Genomic DNA, 20,746 nt, shown 5'->3' on the forward strand with positions numbered 1-20,746 from the left:
GGTGCGAACGCGCCCTCCTTTAACTGTTCTTTATTCCTCGCCAGCAGTACCAGGTCCGACACGCGGAGGCAGTGGCCACCTGGGAGTTCGGGACTTGGCGGCTCCAGTATTCCCGGGGTCTGGTGGCGGAGGAAACCGTGTGGTTCCGGTTCTACTTTGGAGAGGCGTCTCCTATCTTCGAGCCTGCCCACACGACACCTGTGTGAATTTGACTGTAAGAGTAGAATGGGAGGCAGAGCCTTCAGCTTTCAGGCTCCTCTCCTGTGGAACCAGCTCCCAATTCAGATCAGGGAGACAGACACCCTCTCTACTTTTAAGATTAGGCTTAAAACTTTCCTTTTTGCTAAAGCTTATAGTTAGGGCTGGATCAGGTGACCCTGAACCATCCCTTAGTTATGCTGCTATAGACTTAGACTGCTGGGGGGTTCCCATGATGCACTGTTTCTTTCTATTTTTGCTCTGTATGCACCACTCTGCATTTAATCATTAGTGATCGATCTCTGTTCCCCTCCACAGCATGTCTTTTTCCTGGTTTTCTCCCTCAGCCCCAACCAGTCCCAGCAGAAGACTGCCCCTCCCTGAGCCTGGTTCTGCTGGAGGTTTCTTCCTGTTAAAAGGGAGTTTTTCCTTCCCACTGTAGCCAAGTGCTTGCTCACAGGGGGTTGTTTTGACCGTTGGGGTTTTACATAATTATTGTATGGACTTGCCTTACAATATAAAGCGCCTTGGGGCAACTGTTTGTTGTGATTTGGCGCTATATAAAAAATTGATTGATTGATTGATTGATTGTTTTGTATATTGTTCTGCAAGCCACTTTTTATTACAAATTTAGCAGGTGAACACTGGGTGTGTTTAAAACAATATTGTGGGTGCTCTTAATTCTTAATGTGAAGTAAAACAGAGCATGCCATGTAAAAGAAACAGTTTTATTTTTGCTTAATAAACTGTACTATGTGGTCAAGACTATTTATATTTAGTTTCTTTTGTCTGTATTAGCATATTTGATATTGGAGTAATCCAGAAGTAATTGAAAGTAATCAAATTACATTAATATTATGGTACTTGGATTACATTACTGATTACATTTTTCGACAGGTAACTAGTAACTGTAAACATTTTTAAAGTAACCCTCCCAACCCTGCTGGGACCTCAGAAAGCCCATCTGCAATTATTGCTTCATCTCCAAAATCAGTCTATGCAAGCGAAATTATGTTCAGTATGAGTGTTGTCATTAGTGCCACTTTGAAAATTAAATTCATGATAAGTAATTTATCCTAAACTTATGATCTGTTGTTTTTTCAAACTTATGCAAAAACAAATCTTGAGAAAAAATACAGTATGCGATAGTTAATAATTATTAAGAGCCTGTTCTTTCATATTTATGAATACATTTTACCACATTGCAGTTGTTTTTTTAAAACTCAACCTATCATTCTTTTTGAGTTCTACACATGTGGTGATACCTTATTTACACCAGGATGTTAATAAAAATCAGTGCTGGCTATTCTCAGAATAAAGTACTTATATCCACAGTTTCAAATTGCATAAGTCAAATGGTGTCCACTTTATGGTCTTCTCAAAACATTAACATTACTGTTCTGAATGCTCAGAATGCATCTGAGCTTATCTAGAAACCGTTGGCTTGTGTCCATCTGAATATGCTAAGGTTGTGTTGCTTCACATACATGTATATGTGTGTAATTTGCTAAACACTAAAATTTAATGCTGCATTTACTTCACTTGCTTCGATACTGTGATAGAAATCACTTATGGAGAATATTAGTTTATTTTGGTATATTTTATTTCAGAGAAAGCCAGTCCTGTGGGCATGTTGGTGCCCCGCTGTTTCTACTGGCCCACATCATCTCCTCTGGTGCAGCTGCACTTCCACCTGATGCCACTGTCACCGAGCAGCCATGCTACTGGGCAGAGCCCAAAGGTATGTCATATAGATACCAACCATAAAGATTTTTTTCATAATGTGGACTTTGTTGAGTGGGCACCTCACCAAGGGCCTGTAACATTACACATTGTTATGCTGATGTATTACAATTTCAGGGTCAGCTGTGGAACTTCAGAGACTTTGCGACATTAAAGTCAAGAAAGAGACTGGGAAGTGCAGGAGGACAGCCGAAGACTACAGCAAGTACATCGAGAGGGAGACGGGCCAGCCTGCCTCTGCTGACTTCATGTGGCTGAGACAGGAGCTGTTCATCGCCACCTCACCAGGCACTGTTGTCCCAGCAGTGCATGCATTTCATCCCTCCCGATTCCGTGCAAGCCCAGTGATCTCAGGAGAACAGGAGTTGCCAGCCACAGTCATGGAACTGGATAGGGTGCTGCTGCCTTGTGCTGAGATAGCGGTCCACACCAGTCCACCTACACCGGTGCTCCTGCTACCTCAGCTGACACAGTCTGACATCAAGAACAGCAACCCCATCCTGAGGGAGGAACTGATGTGTAGTATCAGACTGTCACTCGAGGACTGTGAACTGATTCGCGAGGCTACCCTGGGTCAGGCTACCAACATTGAGTGGTTTCATCAGCGGATGGGATCCATCACTGCTTCTAGAGCCCATGACATTTACAAACTCTACCACTACCACTGCCACAGCAAAGCCTCCAGACAGAAACTAGCAGCTAAGTGCTTATGGAAAGGGGGTATGCTGGGCTGACCATACCCCGCAAAGTGACTGCTCCTTTCTTGAAGTATGGCATACAGAATGAGGGCAATGCCAGGACTCGTTATGAAGAGAAGATGCAAATGGATCATGCCAATGTTGATGTCCAAACAACAGGACTACACGTGTCATCTGAGGAGGCTTTCCTGTGTGCCAATCCTGATGGCATAGTCTCCTGCAGCTGCCACTCCCGATGACTATTGGAGATTAAATGTCCAAAATCAGCTGTAAAAACTGACAATTCGTGAGGCTGTGGAAAAAAAGATGCATTGACTATCTCAAAGAAGAGGATGGCACATGGTTACTCTCCAGGACACACAGAGGGTACTATGCCCAGGTACAAATGGCTATGGCCATCACAGGACTGAAGTCTTGTGTCTTCTTTGTGTGGTCACCAAAGGATGACGCCACTGCAGTGGTGCCATTTGATGAGTAGTACTGGCTGAAGCTGTGAGACGCCCTGCGCGCCTTCTTCTGAGATGATGCTGTGGTGATGAGGCAAGATGAATCCCTAAAATCAAATTTAAGTCAAGCCAATTCATCTAGTTCCAACCACTATCATGTGATTTTGAACATGTTACCCAAAATTTGAAAAGTTGATCTTATGAATTATGTTTCTAGCATTGATTATGTTGTAAATGTGTTATAGGCACCAGCTCCAAGGAGGAAAAGGAAAGTGCTACAGGTGTTGGAAAAGGACATACTCTACGGTCCTAAATGTCTTTACAAGCCACCTTTTGGTGTAAGTTCAACTATTCAATGTGAAACCCTTATTATTCTATGACTCAGTGCAATTCATTTGAAATGTCCGTTGCATGAACCCACATGAAACTTGAATTTATCCTTAATTATCATCATTAATTACATTTGCAGAAGACAAAAGGCAAGAAGAGGACCCCTCAGAAAGCGGCCTACTGTGCTGAGAGAAGGTGTCATAAAGAATTGTCCCCAAACACTGCAGTCCAGACAATAGCTTGTACATGTTATTGCCAGTGTACCAGGTTGTATTGTGAATCATGTATTAAGGATGCCAGCAGACTGTCATTTATTTGCACACTTTGCATAAAGAAATGTTACTGAAACTGGCTATGGAAGTGTTTCAAGATGATGTTGGATGATCAACCATGTATTGACTGGTGTCATGTTCTGTTGATGCCACTATGGCAGCTTTGTACTCCAAGAGATTATTTCATTGATAAACAAAGAATGTATTGAACAAATTCATACAATTTATTCAGGATTTTACAATTTGCAAAGATTGTTTCACTGTATTTAAGATACCAGTTCCGTCTGTTTCTTACTCTAGATTATATTCATAGTGATTGATATTGTCAATTTAACAGATATGGTATGCTTTAACATAGTGGATGTTGTGTACAAACAAAAGTACTGTAAGTAAAAAACCTAGTTGTACATGTGTTGATAAATTTAACAAATATGGTATATGCTTTTACAGAAGTGGATGTTGCATACAAACAAAACTCCTCTAAAATGACAGCTTTCACACGAAAATTCACATTGTCTTGATAAACGATTTAACAAATATGGTGTATGCTACATACAAAGAAGTCCTCTAAAGTAACAACTACTTTTACTTGAAAATTCACAATGTCTTGACATATGATAAATATGTAAATTTCAAGCTTTTATGTACATATTTATCAATTCCAAAATAGCTGTACTATATACATTGGTTTGCATAATAAAGGAATCCGAGTACTCATCAGTTTTCAAACAAATTATTGTTTATCAATTTTTACAATTGGGGTGGAGAAATTTACCAGATAGGCACATGTTACAAAGATTTGCTCCAGGATGTCTTGAATGGACAACTTGGCCCTACTATCAAGTATATGAAATGTTCGGATCCTCTGAATTGTTCTCTCGATGTGAATCCTGGTCTCGGCGACCTTCGCTGAATGTTGCAACTCTTTCTGGGATAGCTGGGGTCTGCCTCTGCCCTTGAAGGAGGGGATGATAAGCTCAACCCCAAGCTTTGACAGGTCCTCCGAGCCACTGAAGCCTCTGTCAGTCATGACAGAAGACCCAATTGGCAGAGACTGCAAGAGGTCTTTGGACGCCAGTGTTATGGGTTTGTCTGAGGCACATCCACCCCACGTGCATGAAACATAGCTCACAGTCTGACAGGGTGACAGGCCAACCAGAAACTTCAGAGTTTCTCTCCCTTTGTAGTTTGAATACATTTCCTTCCTGGCCTGAAGATTTTCTACCTGTTCCACCCACAGTTCAGTGCAGTCCAGCACAATGTACAGGTCATAGTCCTTAAAGCAGTCAGGGATGCCCTGAGCAGGCTGCACACTGGGTGCCTGAAACATGTGCTTCAACTCCACTGCCATGACATTCACATATGTAGTGAAGATATAGCTGATATATGTGTCACTGACCTGGAACAGCTGTTCCAGTTCCAGGTTACTGAAGCCAGTTCTCAGCTTCACCAAGACAAGGAAGAGCTCTTCTGTGAACCAGACGGTCTGGTCCTCGCTTGTGTTTTGTGTCCACAGCTGTGCGCAGTCCTCTCTGTCCTCTCCACACTTTGACCTGCAAGCATTATCAAGATACAGTGCTGCTAACAAAGATGTGAGTCATACAACAGCAAATACGAGGGCTGTCCGTAAAGTATAGGTCCTTTTTATTTTTTTCAAAAACTATATGGATTTCATTCATATGTTTTTACGTCAGACATGCTTTCACCCTCGTGCGCATGCGTGAGTTTTTCCACGCCTGTCGGTGACGTCATTCACCTGTGAGCACTCCTTGTGGGAGGAGTCGTCCAGCCCCTCGTCGGAATTCCTTTGTCTGAGAAGTTGCTGAGAGACTGGCGCTTTGTTTGATCAAAATTTTTTCTAAACCTGTGAGACACATCGAAGTGGACATGGTTCGAAAAATTAAGCTGGTTTTCAGTGAAAATTTTAACAGCTGATGAGAGATTTTGAGGTGATTCTGTCGCTTTAAGGACTTTTCACGGTGCGAGACGTCGCGCAGCGCTCTCAGGCAGCGTCATCAGCCTGTTTCAAGCTTAAAACCTCCACATTTCAGGCTCTATTGATCCAGGACGTCGTGAGAGAACAGAGACGTTTCAGAAGAAGTCGGTTTCAGCATTTTATCCGGATATTCCACTGTTAAAGGAGATTTTTTTAATGAAAGATGTGCGGACGGGTCCGCGCGTCGGGACGCAGCCGACGCGGTGCGGCGGCACAGGAAAAACACCTCCGTGTTGATAACCATTTGTAAAATCCAGGCGGCTTTTGATGGCTTTCAGTGGAGTGAGTATATGAGAAATTGTTTATCAGCTGTAGATGTAGATGTTCCAACTTGTCCTCAAGGCTTCCAACAGAGGTGTTTTTCCTGTGGCGGAGCGTCGCGGCGGCTGCGAGGAGTGCTCACAGGCGAATGATGTCACCGACAGGCGTGGAAAAACTCACGCATGTGCACGAGGGTTCAAGCATGTCTGACGTAAAAACATATGAATGAAATCCATATAGTTTTAGAAAAAAATAAAAAGGACCTATACTTTACAGACAGCCCTCGTATATGTCAAGAATTCTCAAGATAGTGCATATGTATGTGATATTTACAAGAGTTTTTGAAATATTCATTCCTTCTTTATTCCCCTCCTTTCCAAGTAGCCTGCCAAGCACAGGAAGATCGCCTTGTTTTCCAGGCCATTCCACAAAGGGAACTTGCAACTTTCCTGTCTTTCTGTTTTCTTTTCTTTGTTGGATGTGGCAGTACTAGCTCTCCAGCTTCTGATGCCCTTTTGCTTGACCTTGATGTTGCTGGCTTGGACTTCTTTGCTTTTGAGTGTAGGAATGTCACCATCACTGCCTGCAGTGTTGGTATTGATTCCTGAAATTGTTTTCCCACTATCAGAAGCAGGGGCGTAGGTTTGCATATGGACCATAGGGACAAGTCACAACCAATATTTTGGGATGGCAAAATAGTCCCTACCAATATTTAGCATTTTTGTTTATATAACAAAATCATTCACTATTTTTTTGCGAACTCGATACTATAATTTTAGTCGTCACGTTTTGTGTTTTCGACGTGTCAGAGTGACAGGGTTACACATGTTGCAATTTCATTGGCTCACGTTCTTCTCACATGGACGTAAACAAAGCGCATCTCGTGGCAGGCAGTGCTTCATTTGTAAAGTGGGAGGTCCCGGAGCGCAGAGGATGGGTGGCTCCGGTGCAGTGTTGCCAGATGTACGATAATTATCGTATTTGTACGATAGTTTTGCCATCTGTACGATGTACGATCAATAATGGGAAAAAAAACAATATGTACGATAATTTCAGTTGGTTGCCCAAACACGCATCTCTCTCTGACACCCAAGAATCATTCTGCAGGCGTTGCACTCAGGCGGCATCAAAGACACACCACACACAGGGCTGCTGCTGGCTTTGGGCTGCCGGGACAGTCATTTGAAAGCCCGCCCCCTCTCATACAAAGTAATGAGTTCCCATCCAATCTGTGCAGGACAGGAAGATTCCCCAACCAACATCTTTTTTTTTTTTCGAAACTGTATTTCAACAAATGCAATAACAAACGAACAAAACACAAGAGCAAAGAGATATACAAGAAAAATAAAAAAAAGTTCAAGTTCCTTATGGAGGTGTCAACATTTTTTTCTGTGTTCAACAAAATCTGCACAAGTGGCCATGGCATCGGATGACGACAGCGACCTCGAGGTTGAATTCGACTCTTTCTAGTCTGGTAATTAACACATGTTTGTGTTACTTCACAGTCTGGTAGTGCATTTGCTTGTGCATTTGCGTTCTTTTTGTGCCATAGTTTCCCCATTAATATAATTACTGTTTAAAAATGTGACATAAAATTCTTTGTAAATAAAAAAAAAAAACGCTAAAATAGTTACGTTGTATGCGTTTTGTTTGTGTACGATAATTTCTCCCAAAATACGATAATTTTGAGGTTTTGGTACGATAGTTTCATGTTTCATATCTGGCAACACTGCTCCGGTGCAGAAAAACAAGAAGGGCGGGGGGGGGGGAGGGGAGGGGTTGCGAACAATGCTGTGCGCCACACTTAAAATAAACTGCACACACCTTCACAAATGACACTAACATCCTGCCTTTTCCTCAAAAAATACTACATTTATGTTTGCTGTCTGTCTCTGTACTTTTCTGTCACTTTTGCGCTCTTTTTCATACTTTTCCCTCGTTTCAAAAGTCACCGAACGCACTTTACCATAATATATGCAACATATAGCACACTGTTGGAAAGCACGGGTTCTTGGCTTGCTGTCAGTGTTGAAATTTTTCAGAGTGAGGGCTTACATGAGAACTTACGGTAATGAGAATCAGCGGCGCACTAGTGTGAAACTTCCGTGTTTTTCCTCTGCGTTATGACATCACAGGCTTACGTTTACCGTAATACACCATATATATCATTGGAAATCCCTTTTTTTTAAATTAGGTTGCCAGATACCTACAACTGCATTATTGATGAAGAGAATAGATTATACATCTTGTTTGCAAAAACGTTTTTGTTTTTTTTTTTGTTAGCTCCACAAGTATTTTTTTTTTGTTGTCTTGTTCTCTCAGGTGTAGGCCTATAGAATAGATTCATGATTTTGGGTGCAATTTTGTTATTTAAGATATTTGTTTGTTTGCCTACACACTTAATATTGTAAATAAAGTGTTAAATTATTCAGCATTATGTCGTCATATGTTATGTATTATGCTGTACTTGTGCGTCTAATGGTATGAGTGGGTTAGGGGGTGATGGTGGTGAGCAGGGGGGCCGGGTGGGGTGTGTGGTATTGTCCCTACCAAAGCTGAGACCAAACCTACGCCCTTGATCAAAAGTGACACTTTCATTTTCATTGGAACTCATTTCACACACAGTTTGTCACCAATTACCAGGGCAAAAAAAACAAACAAAAAACTTACCTCCTACAAAGTGGTCTGAACAGCTCCTACTGTAGGATCTGGGGATCCACTTGACCCTGGGAATGGCCTGCATCCAGGACCTCGTCCTGTTGTTGAAAGTGTACTACCCTCTCTTCACTCCCAGCGTCCTGTCTTTCCTGACGCTATTGGTGCACCCTGGAGCAGTGCAAAATGCACCATTGTATCTTTTTGTTTGTTAAACAATTGTACACTATGCATGTTACCCACCAAATAAACATATGCCATAAACAATTCCGGCTCTGAATTCATGCATTATGAGTTCATTTTCAGCTACTTTGTGCCAGTTTTAGTGGTTTCATGTTTGACAAAATTCCATCTATGGCCAAATATATAATGCTGTTTTCTATGTCATTCAAAGGCATTCAATCCCTCATTTACAGATCTAAATTAGTTATTTTCTTTGTGGACTACAGTCAAAGCTAGAAGCCAAAATCATGTAACTTTCCTGGGACAAATAGTTGGACCTTTGTTTTTACACCAATATCAAAGGCATGAATGTGTAAATGTGGTTGCCTTGATTACTGTTGAAATATGTCTAACGATACTTTGAATAGTCTGGGATAAAAACACAGGGGTATAAAGCCGTTAAAAGGCACTGAAGGAAGATTATAAGCTTTATCATTTTCATATTGTGTAGGCTGTGAAATGTTAGAACACCATGCAAACAACTACTGCACAAGCCGCTCAAAATGTGTGATCATATTTATATTAACCATCAATGTATCAGGATATATGTTAAGCACAAGATGGTGATTTATGGCACAAAAACTATGAATTTAGGCAAAAAATTGCAGCAACTTACCGGTACGTGATGTGGCATCTCCATGTTGTTTTGATTTGAGCACCTCTCTGGCCTAGGGGGATTCTGGGATACATCAATAGGGTGAATTGAAAGCCTCCTTTTACCTTGCTGTTGCTTTGCGTTGGTGTGTTTCTGTTGAGTTTAGACAAAAAACAAAAAAAAACAACAACTGTCTGTCTGAACACAACTGGGATTTTTAATATCCCACCAAAACCAGCCATCAAGATAAGTACACAAAAATATGCTTTAATTAAGAGTAACTCCCAACCAACATTAGCCTGTTAGCTTTGACATAGGGCATGTTTATCCCACCTAAGCCATGAGGGATTTTGGCTATGCTCGACCTCTTTATCCATTTATGGGTTGGCGGTTTAGATATTTATAGCCACAGCGTGGCTGTCCGTTAATTAACTAGTATAGAAGAACAAATTTGGATATTCTGTTAGATGCAAAAAATAAATAAATAAAAAATATTTTTAAATATGCCCATAAGGAAATATGGGCATATGCCCCCACCCCCACTCACACACACGTACACATATTTTCATATTTATATATGTGAGTGTGTAATTTAGCAGCATTTTACACATTAATGCACATGATAGATAATTATCAAGTAATTTATTTAGTTGAGATTCAGTTCCATTCAGTCAGGAGTGAATTCTACTTGCCGATAACTGCTGGTAATCTCATTCACATAAAATCCTTAGAAGATTGTCTTGCATCAGTGAGAAGTTGGATGTCTAGAAATGTCCTACTTTTAAACTCTGATGAGACTGTAATGATGGTTCTCGGTCCAGTGAGACATCGGCATAAATTTGACCAGCTAACGCTTAGCCTAGGCTCATGTGTCACACATCACACTGACAAAGTGAAGAAGCTTGGGGTAATTTTTGATCCTACATTGTCCTTTGACCTCTACATTAGAACTATCATGAGGACTGCTTTCTTCCACCTGCAAAATATAGCAAAGATTCGTCCCATCCTGTCTGTGGCTGATGCTGAGACCCTGATCCGTGCGTTTATCTCTTCCAGATTGGACTACTGCAATGTTCTATTTTCTGATTTACCGCAGTCCAGCATTAGGGCACTCTAATTGGTTCAAAATGCTGCAGCCAGACTTTTGACACGAAGCAGAAAGTTCAACCACATTACTCCCATTTTGGCATCCCTTCACTGGCTTCCTGTCCCAGTGAGATCAGATTTTAAGGTTCTGCTACTAGTCTATAAAATTGTTCACGGACTGGCAGCTAGCTACCTAGCTGACCTAATTAAACCCTACGTACTGGCCCAGGCTTTGCGTTCTCAGGGTGCAGGACTACTTTGTGTCCCTAGGGTGAATAAGAAGTCTGCGGGTCACAGAGCTTTCTCTTATCGTGCCCCTGTTCTGACGCATTTATTTTCCCTTTCGTATGACTAGCATACTGGCATAGTATAGTTCTGTGCTTTTTACTCTTTTAGTTCATTTTATTAGGAAACGGAGCGTGCCGCGGCCTCAACTTTACCTACATATGGGTCTTTTAGTGAAGCTTAGGGCTAGTGGCCAGCGGCCACCTTAGTGTTTCCTGCTTTTCTTGTTGTTTAATGCTGGCAAATTATACTGTATTGCCTGATTCTGTTTTTTCTCTCTGTTTAAGGTGCAGCTCCATCCAGAGATGGGTGTGGTATTTGTGCTGAAAACCCTCCTGTCCTGTGCACCAACAGCATTTCTTGTATATTAGTTTTGTGAATTGTTCTGCAATTTATGTCTGTAGCATGGCCCAAGCAGAGAGTCACCCCTTTGAGTCTGGTCTGCTTGAGGTTTCTTCCTCAGAGGGAGTTTTTCCTTACCACTGTTGCTCTGGGGGTTGGTAAGGTTAGACCTTACTTGTGTGTAGCTCTGTTGTGATTTGGTGCTGTATAAATTAAATGAAATAAAAAAATAAAAATACTTGTTACATTTCTGGATGCAAATGCATTACAGTATGAAAATAATGCAAATAAAATATGAGAGTTTTCAGATTCCACTATATTGTCACTGTGATGGATTATCAGACTTTAATCCAAGAGATGTAAAGTTCATGTCACACTTGCATTAAAAAAAATTTAATTTGGTTTGTTGCAGTGATTTCTGTAGTAATAACCTATTGTATGTGTCAAATTTCTTAAAACACAGGTTGAAATGAGCAAAAACACCACAAAGCTCCAAAGCATATCTTCCTTCCTTCACTATGTCCACCTTCCTTTTTCTCTTCTGTCATCTGTCACGTTCTCTCTGTTCTTATCAAAGAAGGAAAACGCTACATCAACAGAAACGTCACATTCAGGTTAAGGGGCTTACTTTTGTATGGTCTAATTGAAGTGCCTTCCTGCTTTAGTGTCTGACAGCTCCTTTTGACAAGTGATGTGCTTTTTGAAAGTGAATCAGTTTTCTTTGGCGCCGAGTGCTGCAGAGATCAGTGAGGGTCAAGCTGAGTGCTGCTCTCTGTGCTGCTGCCTCCTGCCATCACAAAGCTTGTCATTCATCTCGTCATTAATCCAGCCTTCTTCTTTCAGCAGATATGGTCTGTTCAGATCCTTTTTCTCCAGAACCAATCCGGCCGAGCACACGCTCACAAGCCCAGTTTAGTACCGCGCTGTAGTTAACAATTAAGTTGTGTTTATGTTCCTTTGAAGAGACCAGGGGCCTCATGTACAAAGCGTGTGTACGCACAAAACCTGGCGGATGCCCGTGTCCATGTCCACATGCAAATGTATCAAAAATGACGTGAGCGTGGAAATGTGTGGTGCGTCATGCAAAAATCTAGGCTGGCGTACGCACGTTTCGACAGCTATTGTTCCACTGTGGACATGTAAAGGTGATGCTGGGAACCGTTAATTGTGTGAAAACAAGAAGTCATCAGAGTGATGTGCACATCAGAGACACACTGATGAACATTTAACACACCCACATGTTTGCACTTATATGGATGGATATACTGTAAGTGATGCGTAAAATGGCACTAACAGTGGCTGCATTAGCATTGTCAGAGGACCTTGCAAATGGTGCAATCTGACGTGAGCATGTATTCAGAGAATACGAGGATTTACTTCCAAATCAGGATAATTGGCTCATAAACTGAATTTGTTTACCAAGGCCACTGTTACTGGAGTTGCTCACAGAACTGCGGTCGGCCCAGAGTGCACAATACAATACAATGAGAAACCAGGGGTTGTCTGTGCCCACACAGGTGCTGACCACACTGGGCGTCCTGGCATCAGGGGCATTCCAGCGTGAGCTGGCCCATTGGTCGGGCGTGTGCCAGTCAACCTTGTACCAAGCCGCAATCATCCAAATGCCATCAGGTACATTCCAACATTACAGCACATTTTGCAGCGACAGCCGGTTTCCCAAATGTAATCTGAGCTGTTAACTGCACACATGTTGCTATAAAGGTGTCATCACATGGTAAATTTGTTTCCATTAATAGGAGACATTTTCATTCCATCAGTGTTTAAATCATATGTGTGATGGGGGTGGGGGTGGTGGTGGTGGTGCTTGTGTTTTAAACAGTTTATTCATGTAATTGTTCCAAACAAAAACCAGAGCGGGCACATTTGGGCATGTGCACATTCAAATATGTTTATTATTATTATTAATGATGTCTTTTTTATTTTTGCTTGATGGTGAGCTGCAGAGCTTCTTAACAGGCTTCCTGTGGTCAGTATTCATCAATAAATGCATGTGTAAATTGTGAATGTTCAGCTTAGGTGCACCTCACCTTTTTAACGTCAGTGTGTACGCTGTTATGCATGTCGGCCTCAGACACACACACACACACACACACATGCTCTGTACCTTTCACAAGCATTTTTCCAGTTTCACGATTAATCCGTTTAACAGCGTACTGAATAAACTGTCCCTGTGTGTCTCCATGTAATTTCCAGTCATCTATAGTATAATTTCTTTTCCGTGTTCATGTTGTCTGATGTGACGTCGTGGGGAATCCCTGCTCCAAGGCCCTATTTACATGAAATTGCATATTTAAATGGGGACTTTTGGTTCCACGCTCAATTCCACATTCAGTGGGATGTACAAACAGAACGTGTGTCAATTCATGCATACGCACACTTTCATACATCTGAATATATTTGTTATGTGCCGACGCGGGTTGAGGAGCGGACCTGCGTCTGACTGAACCCAGCTCTAAATAATCAGAAAGCGGTTCCAAAAACAAAACATTTATTTCCCTTTCCGTGCAATAATTGTGTACAACATAATATGTAGCTTGTCTGGCGGAGTGAAGGATGGCGCGCTCTCCAGTGCCCAAAGGGATCGAAGCCCGGCACTTCTGGACTCAAATTCACCGCCAAACACCCCCCAGGTGGACACGACAAACTGACTCTGTGAAGGATAGAAGAGGTGAGGTAAGTCAACAGCTACAACTAATATCCTTCAAAGGCACACGCTATCAGCAACACATTCAGGTCTGACTTTAAGCTTTATGTAAATGAGCAGCTTCTCACAACAGGTGGAGGATCATCAGTCCGTACGCCACGGCAGTGAGAAGCAAGCTGCACAATTCTCATCAATGTTCAAATATACTGCGTAACAAAATACCAAATTACTGTTAACACTTATTCAGACAATCAATCACCTCTGATGTGTGCTGACAGCATGTGTCCCTCACCCGTCCTCCTTCACAGGCACGATGTGTCAAACCCAGGCGCGGTCCTCAGCGTCTCACAAACGAACGTCACAAAGTCGAGTTCCTGGCCATTCTGCTTGAACCACTCATGGCTTAAATGCAGAACGCCATCTAATTATCTGCTTCAGCTGAAAGTCCTTAAGTCTGCACGTGAGCATCATACACAGGTGCTGTGAGTCATTAGGCCTGCACGTGGACATCCTTCACAAGTGCAGCCAATAATGTTGATGAGGGTGAAGGATTCTTCTGCCAGCCCAGTCTCCACAGACAAAAACCAGTTTGCATACCACCTGGAGAGCAAAGAAAAGAAAACAACACAAAAACATCCAGCCAAACCCCCCAACACACAACAATATTTGTGCTTATACCAGATTCAGGGTTTTGGTGTACACCAACTTTTAGTAGAAAGTCCATGCAAGTCTTTGTACATGAGGCCCCAGGACCCGGTTTGAAACAGTACTAAGGGCGATAGACTGAGTCTGACTTAGTACACAAATTTTAGTCAGTGACTAACAGTGGTTGGAGTGATGTGGGGACAGACCAGGCAAGCTCAACCTATTTAACTGTAGTCCAGAGGTCTAAACTTTAGACCACCCATTTGAGGTGGTTTAAGCTTGTTAGTCTTCGTTTAAGAACAAGATGGCAGCAATTGTTGTGTTCAAAGACAGAGATGGGAGGCCATGCTTACGTTCAGAAAGGGTTTTCGAGATCGCTAGGACCTTCTTGAGATGTTCACTCAGACAATCCGATCCCATATGTGAACAAACTAATGATTTCATTCTATTTGTATCCACCAGGCAACCATTTTATAAGATAAATTGTAATGAATATTACATAACCCCCTGTATATAAAGTAAGAGAAATGACATAATTTTCTGAGAAAAACATGAAATTACATGAAATAAAATGTAAATATTAACAGATTTACAATACTTTTGACCATGAATGACTGAATATAAAAATGTCACATTTTACATCACTACAACACTCTTAATTTACAAAGTATTTCACCCATTGGCTCACCAATAGTAAAATATTTTATTTTGTAACAGATTTGCATTTTAGTTCCCTTAATCCCTCAAACCCATCATATTTTTGGCCAAGTTTGATTGAAAACAATCTTTGAACATACCAACCCAAGTACAGTTTTAAAGGATATTTGATGGAGTGCATTTGTTGAAAATTGCAGCAAGAAGCATGGAACAATAAACCTGCTAGGGCTAAAAATGTCTTTGACAGCTGAATGATTCCTGTTTCCATTTTCAATATTGGCCTTTCTGTTGGGGGAAAATAAGGAAGTTGCGAATAAAATGTTTGTCTTTAGTTGTGGAACTTCACCCCATACCGTTGAGTGTTCTTTACAATGTTCTCCGAGTACCACAAACAAGGATCCACTAGTATTCAGGGTCTGTCCCTTTCTCTGCCCCTGACCAACGCAGCGTCTGTACATCTGGAGTTGGTCTCTGGGCCCCGGACTGTGGCTGCTGACTGCTCCGGGTGGTTGGATTGTGTCTAACTGTAATTAGGATGGGGTAAATGCAGAGGACAAATTTTGTTGTACGTATGCCTATGCAATGACAATAAAGGCTATATTATTATTATTATTATTATTTTTATTTTAATACACTAAAATTTTAACCCAAGAATCCACACCTCACCTCTTTTCTGCATTTTTTTCTTCTTTTTTTGGGTCATGTTGTTTAATTTTGACTGCTCACATCCACAGAATGTGCGCGATGAATGACAAATGCAAAAACAAAACCGCAACCATGATAAAATGAATATCGAGCATCTGCAAAGGATAAAAACACTCAGGCTTAGCCCGAGACCTTTTAGTACCAATTGATAAAACTTGAGCCCTGGATCCTACAGATGTGGACCTTCATTCCCCTGCAAAGATATTAGCACGCCAAACACCCTCATCATGATAATTACAGTGTGTGCTTGCAAAAACTGTTGGTCCGACTGAGTCGAGAATGTTTTGCTTGACTCAGTTTTGTTCTCCATGATTTTCGTGGTACCAATGCAGTCATTTCTCAGAATTGATCACCACTGAGTGATGTGATAGAACTGATTTTGACATTTTAGCATACATAGATAATAGCTGCCTGAATCATCTGTGTTATACAAAGGGAGGTATTATCACATCCAGAATAGAACTGGATGTGTGCATCCTTCTGAAGGAGTGGGATCTGATCAGGACAGACAGAGTCTGAAATCCATCATGTATGAAACGTCATTTATGCCTTTGTCCAACACACACACACACACACACACACACACACACACACACACACACACACACACACACACACACACACACACACACACACACACACACAATCAATCAATCAATCAATTTTTTTTTTATATAGCGCCAAATCACAACAAACAGTTGCCCCAAGGCGCTTTATATTGTAAGGCAAGGCCATACAATAATGATGTAAAACCCCAACGGTCAAAACGACCCCCTGTGAGCAAGCACTTGGCTACAGTGGGAAGGAAAAACTCCCTTTTAAACAGGAAGAAACCTCCAGCAGAACCAGGCTCAGGGAGGGGCAGTCTTCTGCTGGGACTGGTTGGGGCTGAGGGAGAGAACCAGGAAAAAGATATGCTGTGGAGGGGAGCAGAGATCGATCACTAATGATTAAATGCAGAGTGGTGCATACAGAGCAAAAAGAGAAAGAAACAGTGCATCATGGGAACCCCCCAGCAGTCTACGTCTATAGCAGCATAACTAAGGGATGGTTCAGGGTCACCTGATCCAGCCCTAACTATAAGCTTTAGCAAAAAGGAAAGTTTTAAGCCTAATCTTAAAAGTAGAGAGGGTGTCTGTCTCCCTGATCTGAATTGGGAGCTGGTTCCACAGGAGAGGAGCCTGAAAGCTGAAGGCTCTGCCTCCCATTCTACTCTTACAAACCCTAGGAACTACAAGTAAGCCTGCAGTCTGAGAGCGAAGCGCTCTATTGGGGTGATATGGTACTACGAGGTCCCTAAGATAAGATGGGACCTGATTATTCAAAACCTTATAAGTAAGAAGAAGAATTTTAAATTCTATTCTAGAATTAACAGGAAGCCAATGAAGAGAGGCCAATATGGGTGAGATATGCTCTCTCCTTCTAGTCCCCGTCAGCACTCTAGCTGCAGCATTTTGAATTAACTGAAGGCTTTTTAGGGAACTTTTAGGACAACCTGATAATAATGAATTACAATAGTCCAGCCTAGAGGAAATAAATGCATGAATTAGTTTTTCAGCATCACTCTGAGACAAGACCTTTCTGATTTTAGAGATATTGCGTAAATGCAAAAAAGCAGTCCTACATATTTGTTTAATATGCGCTTTGAATGACATATCCTGATCAAAAATGACTCCAAGATTTCTCACAGTATTACTAGAGGTCAGGGTAATGCCATCCAGAGTAAGGATCTGGTTAGACACCATGTTTCTAAGATTGTGGGGCCAAGTACAATAACTTCAGTTTTATCTGAGTTTAAAAGCAGGAAATTAGAGGTCATCCATGTCTTTATGTCTGTAAGACAATCCTGCAGTTTAGCTAATTGGTGTGTGTCCTCTGGCTTCATGGATAGATAAAGCTGGGTATCATCTGCGTAACAATGAAAATTTAAGCAATACCGTCTAATAATACTGCCTAAGGGAAGCATATATAAAGTGAATAAAATTGGTCCTAGCACAGAACCTTGTGGAACTCCATAATTAACTTTAGTCTGTGAAGAAGATTCCCCATTTACATGAACAAATTGTAATCTATTAGACAAATATGATTCAAACCACCGCAGCGCAGTGCCTTTAATACCTATGGCATGCTCTAATCTCTGTAATAAAATTTTATGGTCAACAGTATCAAAAGCAGCACTGAGGTCTAACAGAACAAGCACAGAGATGAGTCCACTGTCCGAGGCCATAAGAAGATCATTTGTAACCTTCACTAATGCTGTTTCTGTACTATGATGAATTCTAAAACCTGACTGAAACTCTTCAAATAGACCATTCCTCTGCAGATGATCAGTTAGCTGTTTTACAACTACCCTTTCAAGAATTTTTGAGAGAAAAGGAAGGTTGGAGATTGGCCTATAATTAGCTAAGATAGCTGGGTCAAGTGATGGCTTTTTAAGTAATGGTTTAATTACTGCCACCTTAAAAGCCTGTGGTACATAGCCAACTAACAAAGATAGATTGATCATATTTAAGATCGAAGCATTAAATAATGGTAGGGCTTCCTTGAGCAGCCTGGTAGGAATGGGGTCTAATAAACATGTTGATGGTTTGGATGAAGTAACTAATGAAAATAACTCAGACAGAACAATCGGAGAGAAAGAGTCTAACCAAATACCGGCATCACTGAAAGCAGCCAAGATAACGATACGTCTTTGGGATGGTTATGAGTAATTTTTTCTCTAATAGTTAAAATTTTGTTAGCAAAGAAAGTCATGAACTCATTACTAGTTAAAGATAATGGAATACTCAGCTCAATAGAGCTCTGACTCTTTGTCAGCCTGGCTACAGTGCTGAAAAGAAACCTGGGGTTGTTCTTATTTTCTTCAATTAGTGATGAGTAGAAAGATGTCCTAGCTTTACGGAGGGCTTTTTTATAGAGCAACAGACTCTTTTTCCAGGCTAAGTGAAGATCTTCTAAATTAGTGAGACGCCATTTCCTCTCCAACTTACGGGTTATCTGCTTTAAGCTACGAGTTTGAGAGTTATACCATGGAGTCAGACACTTCTGATTTAAAGCTCTCTTTTTCAGAGGAGCTACAGCATCCAAAGTTGTCTTCAATGAGGATGTAAAACTATTGACGAGATACTCTATCTCCCTTACAGAGTCAGGGACACACACACACACACACACACACACACACACACACACACACACACACACACACACACACACACACACACACACACACACACACACACACACACACACACACACACACACACATAGTCCATCCTTGTTATTGGAACCTAACCACATACAAAAATGCTCAGAATAAAATCCTTTTGTTTGGAAAATGTCCAAATTTTTGCCTGTTCCTTCTCTTCACTTCCCCATGGCATCTTCCCACTTTCCCACTCCAACTCTGTGTATGTGATATTATGAAGAACAGATTTACCATGAAGGAAATTAAAGGGCTTGTTAGACCATGGGAGAAGGAGGGAGAGAAAGACAGCGAGAGAGAGATCAGAGGGCCAGTGTTGAGGCTGACAACAGCCCCGATCGCCGCCATCCCACCCACCCACCAGCTCGCCGGGCTTCACATGCAGGTCACATTACTGCTTGCCTTCATCAGTGTTTACTGGCATGTTAAAGATTGTAATAACATCGGTCAGGACAGAGATTTTTAATTTAGATGGGATTTCTTTGAGGTGGGGGTGGGGTGGGGGATATGCCCGATGTGTGGCAGCGAGACAGTTGCTGGCACGGCGGATAGGGCGAGGTGTAACCACAATTGGACCGAGATGAGAACAGGCCCTGCAAGGTCATGCTCTGTAAACACTCTAAATCAGGATGCTCGACTTTTGTTATACATATGAGGACCAGTCAACAATCTGTGCATGTCTTCATGCTTCCAGCGGTCATTTGAGGTAAAATAATAAAATCGCTTTGAGTCACGACAGTAAACATTCTAGTACAACAAGGAAACAACCGGCAGAAACAACTGTGCGGAGGCAAATCCGAAATTCCCCTTTTTAACAGTCACTGACATCCCTCTCTCTCTCGAACGTCTGTGCAAAAGTCTGAAACATGATTTGTCGGTGTATTTTCTTTGGGTAGCTGGCTGTAGCTCATTTAAACTTGGATACTGGATTTTGATCAAATGCATGAAAAGTGGCACAAAGACTCAGTGTTTATTTGAACTGTAATGCTGAATAACCGACTCTGGCCGGGGCCCCGTGATGAAGCGTGCACACGTACACTTTTGCACATTCGTCTCTGCCGTATAGATCAACGTCAGGCTGAAGCCTGTTCAAGGTTGCGCTGTGTAACCATAACAGTTTAATGACATGCTGTTACGGGGCGATCACACTTACAGCATCACGTTAACACCACAACCGCTGCCTCCGTCCCACACAGACAGTAGGCTGTATCAGATTTAGGAAGTAATCTTGCTCGGTTGGCCTTCGTTGTGTACTTTCACAAAGTCTTCCTTATGTTTGAACGCCTCTTCATTATCCGGACCTGGCAAAGTTCTTCTTGCCGTTTTAGCATCAAAACAGCACAAACCAAAAACGCTTCTTGTGTAGTCTGGGGAGTACAACAAACAAAGCTGGTCTAAATTGCTTATTTTGATGCATTAAACCCGAGCCCTCAGAATGGGAGGCGACTGCAAACCCGCTCCAGCACTCCAAGCTCAGCCAGTCACTTGTGATTCATATCATATTTCCATTTGATCAGGGGCTGTTTGGGGTAATCAGGCTCTGACAGTGGGCCCTGTGCTGTGGCTAAGCTGTTTACATACTGTAGCTCCGCTGGAGACATGTTGACACTGACGAGGGCTGAGACAACAAAAAAAAACGGAGCTCCCCTCATGGTCTGGACACTGTACAGATCATGGCTGGTTCAAGCGGAGAAGGAGGGCAAAATCCATTTTAAACAAGGATGGGAAGAATAGGGAACCTCA

The sequence above is a fragment of the Thalassophryne amazonica genome, chromosome 4 (genome assembly GCF_902500255.1).
Source record: "Thalassophryne amazonica chromosome 4, fThaAma1.1, whole genome shotgun sequence".
Lineage (NCBI taxonomy): Eukaryota > Metazoa > Chordata > Actinopteri > Batrachoidiformes > Batrachoididae > Thalassophryne > Thalassophryne amazonica.